Source organism: Ornithodoros turicata, chromosome 7 (assembly GCF_037126465.1).
Source record: "Ornithodoros turicata isolate Travis chromosome 7, ASM3712646v1, whole genome shotgun sequence".
NCBI classification, from domain to species: Eukaryota; Metazoa; Arthropoda; class Arachnida; order Ixodida; family Argasidae; genus Ornithodoros; species Ornithodoros turicata.
Window position 1 is genome coordinate 809,811 of NC_088207.1, and position 6,073 is coordinate 815,883.

The 6,073-nt window shown below is 42.9% G+C and overlaps 1 long non-coding RNA gene across 1 annotated transcript; it reads left to right on the plus strand.

Moving 5' to 3' along the window:
• Window positions 1-1,310: 1,310 nt before the first annotated feature.
• On the plus strand, window positions 1,311-4,945 carry LOC135400167 (uncharacterized). Its single transcript, XR_010424544.1, has 7 exons — window positions 1,311-1,376; window positions 2,224-2,324; window positions 2,435-2,601; window positions 2,768-2,897; window positions 2,994-3,041; window positions 4,452-4,662; window positions 4,787-4,945. It is a non-coding gene; the product is annotated as an uncharacterized LOC135400167 (long non-coding RNA).
• Window positions 4,946-6,073: the final 1,128 nt, after the last annotated feature.

The following is a 6,073-nucleotide window of genomic DNA, read 5'->3' on the forward strand; positions in this document are numbered from 1 at the left end:
ACAAGTGAAACTGGCGCTAGATATACTATAATCCAGTGTACACTGATTACAGATCATAGTCCCACTGGAGTAGTGTCCTATAGAGATCAGAGATGTGTTAGTTTTACTCATAACCTTCAAAAAGTAATTAGTCGCGTCACTTCTTTATAATGCATAACGCTAAATCGTTACTTTTGTACAGTATGCAGTTACTGGGTATTAGTCATTACATTGTCTTCAAGTTGTTAACAGAGTTACATTAGCCGTCAAGAATATAATGGCATTATACATTACACGCTGTACGCACACTTGGGTCTCGAAAACATAATGAATTACGCGCTGCCTCATTTTTGCAACGCATTACCGGTAATGCGCTACTTCAAACATGATATTACATGGTTAATCAATTATGCGCTAGTTGCAATCAATCCAAGTAAGTCGCCCTGATATGGAAGCTATGTGGATTTCTGAATCTTTGACGTCGAGACGTCAGCGTTGATAAACGAATCCCAGATGAATCTGGGATTCGTCAGTTTATCAACGCCAGCTCATTTCTTCGCTCCGATTTTATGTCGGCACAGTTCACATAGAATGCGGCCCAGGATGCATATTCCCCACGGCGTCAGTCGTGACCTTGCCCACTTCTGTGAAGTCGACAACAGCGAGCTCTTTCACCATCATCACCACCGTCGCTCAATTAAAAAACAAAAAAAAAACAAAACGAAAACACTTGCTGGATTATCGAAACTCAAGGCATTCGTGATATTTCGTTATTCAACGGAATTTGTCGGCTTAATAACATAAAAACCAGCAGTGTTGAAAATTCAAGTCATTAAAGTCACCAAATCGTCGCTTGTTTCGGTTTCAAACCGCTGCGTCTAGCAACCATGAAGAAAGAGCACAAAGCAGCGTTCAGCGGGTTGCTGGCTTCCTCGTGGTTTCTTGTGTTCAACTCATGTCTATGTTATCGTTGAGTTTAATCGGCAAGATATACTGCATTTCGTGCGTGACGTTTGTTGTTGTGTTCGCTATTCGTCTGACGACGCAAAAGCTGTTGTGCCAGCGAAATTGCAAAATTCCCATATCGGACCCCCCTCCTGGGAACAAGGCTAACCGGAAGTCGCGCGTCGCTAGTAATAAATTGCGCTGTAATGTGCAAATTCTGTAGTGAGGTTAGGTTAGGTTAGGTCAGTACATTTTACACGCGCGGGGGGGGGTCCGGGGGGGGTCCCCCCCCCCCCGCAGTTGTTCGAGACTGTGCTCACTTCCGTCTAAGCCTCGTTCCCAGGGTTAGATCGGAGGGGGTCCAATGTGGGATTTCTGGCTCACTCGTTGTGCCAGTGCCGTGACTACATGCCGTACAACTTGCCGGACCAGCCCGGACTAGGACCATGCCGGTAATGTATTATTTATTCGTTTCGTGTTACTTATTCACGTTAAACTAACACTAAGACGTTGTATTCTCGTCTTTTGTGTTTTTGCGTGCGCTACCACATATCTTCAATGCAGCGGGTGTATCTTCGCAGGATTCAGTTCCTCCTGCGCTTTGTCTGCATATTTGTGATAGATATTTGTGTAAAAGAATATGGTGTTTCTCGTTGTGTATGTATGAACAGGAATTCGAAAGTAATCTTTCCGTTTCATTACGTTTATGTCGATTACGGTTGTTGCGTCGTTTCACCGTCAGTGCACAAATGGTGTTGCATTGTAGGATCAACAGATCTGGATGTGTATCATGGGTGGGCGGTTGCAAGCAATCAAAAAAGAAGAGCCTGGTAGTGTCCTGCTATGTTTTGAACTATCCATGTTCTAAAGCATTGAGGCTTTGTTGAGTGTGTCTTTGCAGTCTGTTCCAGTCTCAGAATAGTTATTTTCCACCGTATGTGTTGGTTTATCGACAATTTTTATCGCGCTGCCTTTGGCTGCTGAGAGCCATCAATCACTAAAATAATTTTGCTCATTTAGCAAGTGCTAAAGAAGGTCAGAATGAATGAATGACCTTTTTATGCTGGAAATTACATATCTTGACAAATATAAGTCATCACTTGGACAGGTAACAGATGTTTGTTGATTGTTGCTGCACTGACAACAGATAAAACTGTTCCGTTTTGAAATATAGATCATGCTATTACTGCGAACAACCCAGAATCATTTTGTAATGTTTTCTTAATTGATGAGTGCACAGAGTGATTTAGTAGCTAGCTCAACTTTTGAGAAACTCTCACTGACCCTATTTCCTTTCAGAAATTGGTGTCTCATGTCAAGCACACACACAAGAAAAGGCGATGCAGCATTTGCAGCACATCACTTCACGGTATATGTGAAAGCATACTTCGGCAAATAAGGTGAGCAACTATTCAATGTCTGTAACGTTTTAATTATGAGTGTTAATATGAGTTCCCATTAAGAACAATATTTGCATATTACGTGATGAAATTGTCAAACACACGTCTAGGAATGCATCAGAAGGACACCACGGGACGCTTCAGAGTCTGGATGTACCATATCTGATGAAAATCTTGCACCACAGAGGCTGCTCGATGGATGGATTACAACCCTGATGAAGCAGGGAAGTTCAAGGGAACAACAGGTGCACGACACTATCATTGCTAGACAAAATTGGTGAGTACAATATACATTCATTGCGGAAATATGTATCCCTTATGGTTACAGCAGTGCATTTATTGTTAGATAAAAGTCATTATTAGGGACTTAATGAGGCCGAGGGCAGCCACCTCATCTCTGTATTTTTCGTGCCCTTATTTACACTTGGATGTTTGCCTTGCAGAGTTTGAACAGAAAGATGCCGCACAGGGAACGAGCATGTCACTCAAACTGTTTGACCGGAAAACCTGGAGCAAGAGGAAACTTCCGCACAAGACTACAAAAAAAAGTAGACTTAGAAGTCCATGTATACGGTGTGTTCTCTTTTTTGTTCTTTAGTGCGGTTTGATTATTAGTACTGTATGTTTGTTAGATAATCATTTCTTAAACAACATGTTTCTTCTTTGTAGGGAGAGCACCTTTGGTGGAAGAGGCTTGTCGGCCGACACTGTTATTTGGTACTTAAATATATTTTATCTATTTATATTACTACACAACAAAATCAGCCAATTTCAGGTATGCAAAGGAAGGACAAGTGCACACCACGCATTCCATCACTTATATTGTGCCCTGGTTCATTTCAAAACCTGCACCGGTTGTCATGCCTCCCTACATGCCATCACACACATTGCGTTCTGTTGTTGACAGTAAGGTTTTATGAATCTTGTTTGCTCATCATGTTGTAGAGGCAGTGAAACCTCCCCAGTACCGACGTTCGTGGGACCAACGCTTTAGTTCGCAAGACAGAGGTGTCCGCATGTGAGAGATACAAGACATTAGGGCCGTTGCTTTACGCCAGGAATTGTACATATAAATAATAGCCTGAAGTGTTGAAAATATCTCGAAGAAGTTTTGAAGAAATCTCGTAAATAAACATGTGCTCTAAATTCATGCGAAATCGAGTGGAAAAACTTCCAGTACGTTAAATGCTCAATTCGGGGAGAAATTGGGCACAGCTACTCAAAAACTAGCTCTACTGGTTCGGTACAAATGGTTATGTAATTGCTGCCAAACAAGTTAGTGTGCATTCCTACAGATATCTCAGTGAGGGCAATTTGACGGGTAAAAATCGGATTTCACCGTAAAAAGGACACCTTGAATTGGCGGAAGAATCCGGTTAAACCCTGAAACTAATAATTATGCACCTTATGCAAAAAGTTCAAACTAGCCTTGTTAGAGAGAGGCGATAAAGTACCCAAAATATGACTGCCTTCTCCATGAGGGATATACCATGGTCTGTCGATACCAAGTCACCATGTTAACAGTAATTGTTTTGCTGTAGCTGCTCCTGTGTGCCAAAATCACTTGCCATATGTATTTTTCTGTCATGTGCCATTTATAATTGCTGAACAAACTGGCATGTATCAGTCTCACTGATTGCATTTCGCATTGTACTGTGGATTCCAAAAATTAATTTTGAACCTGCGATATCATGAGTACCCGTGTAAGCTGCCTGTGCCTGCTTCCTGCCTTCACCAACAGAGGGGCACGGATCACTGCAACGTATGATGTCAATATTTCTCGATCCACATTCAGTTTCTGAGGGTCGAAAAGACTAGGTGCACTTGTGGAGCCTTCATTTACCCTGTTTGGCCGGACTCCAGCATTCGCAGCCAAAACGTCTGGGTGGCGGGCAACAGACATGTACAATACAATATGGGATACAAACAAAACGCAATCATTGTTTGTATCTTGGCTGAAGTACATGGTGTACTGTATTCCAATTGGCAAATTGTATGCATTGCAATAGCTCGTGTTACATCAGCCTCTGAGTCTACGGGCACTTCATGCAACATATTCAAAAGCAACGAAGGATTGTGTGTCCAATATTTTCTTTCGTTGATACTCACTATGTGTACAAATTCCAGATTCACCTTGGGGTTGACAGTTTTGTTCCTGAGAACTTCATGTGCGTACAGCGGGGCAGAATCAACAACAAGTTAGTCAACAATTTGATGCAGCCTTTCTGGACACAAGATGGAACGGCGACTAGTTGCTATTCAGGGCAACCGTAGCAGAGAGCAGGCATTCATGCGCTCGTCACAGGCAACACCAGAGAAGTTGGACTCCATTACATAAGTAAGATCATGCTGCAGTTATTTTATATCATTCAACGAACGGTCAGGTTCTAGCCACAGTCAATTTGCAATTCTGCTTGAAATATTATCGCATATACTGAACATCTCCCACATTTTCGTTTCAGATGGCATGCCACATTGAGGGCCACCAGACTGACCTTGTAAAAGAAGCAAAGCTAGAACTAGTCAGGTGAATCTTTGGAGATTTGGTTTTGGAGATGTTGCCCAGCAAGGCAAAAACAGAAAAGTGACACAATAAAGAAAATAAATCTGGGAATAGTGAATGAGTTCTTATGTATTTCTCGGTCTACACCACGATGCATGCAGATTAGGGCCAGACAAAACTGTTTGTGCCTCTCAGGATACGACACTGCGTGCAGAGCAGGATTTGCAAAAGCCGATGGGCCTGCACCCGTGTGACCACACTGGACTCTCCAGTAAGACCAGTGTCCACACTGGACATTCCAGTAAGACCAGTGCCCACACTGGACCGTCCAGTAAGGCCAGTAATACTGGAATTTCCAGTAAGACCAGTGTCCAGACTGGGTTAATAATCCGGTATAACACTGGTTACTGGTTTCCAGTCTGTCCAGTATACTGGTTTTTTCAACAGGGGGGGGAGCTGGCAAAGGCAGCAGCAGCAACCTGCGCTGTGTGCACTGACGAACTGCCTCAAGGACGTACGTCCTGAAATAATCTTTTAGATTATCCGGTGCTTGCTTTCACACGTTAAGCGTCCTGGAACAGCTGGTCGCACAAGTGCGCCATACGTTTCCATATTTTTTTTTCCTTTCTACTTCTATTCTATTCTATTATCCAGGTAGATTGTGAGGCTGTGTCAGACATTACCGTATCGGTCTCATATACACTTATTTCCGGATGTGATGGTTTCTTTAACGGAGAGTCTTTCACCTCCACGATATGACGAAAAGAGTAATGCAAAAAATGTCCCAGTAAATGACATCTCGATGAATTGCCACTTCTAGTCTGGGTGTAGCCCCAAGAAGCTTCGTACACTGAATGGAAATTGGCCCCTATATTACTTGATCGTTATCAACATCATTCGGGTTTCCTGAACGCCATCTAACATCCACAGGATCTTAGGCATCTCGAGTACCTCTTGCAGTACTGACAATTTATTCGCCTATAAATCACTGTCAGAAAGCAGGAGTTACCCAAAGCGACACTCGTTTTCATAGCACAGAACTTCACTACGTGACATGATGAGGAGCAAACCTTCCACAGCATGATAGCGTTATTACTTCTGATTTGTGGAAAGTGCAGTGAACGCACCCTTTTGTGACGTTTAGCAGAACTGCGTGAGTGTCACAAAACGGCGTACGCGCCTCCCGTTTTCGACAAATCAAGAGGGAGAACTTTCTCACTGCGGTTATGAGATGTAATCCAGCACG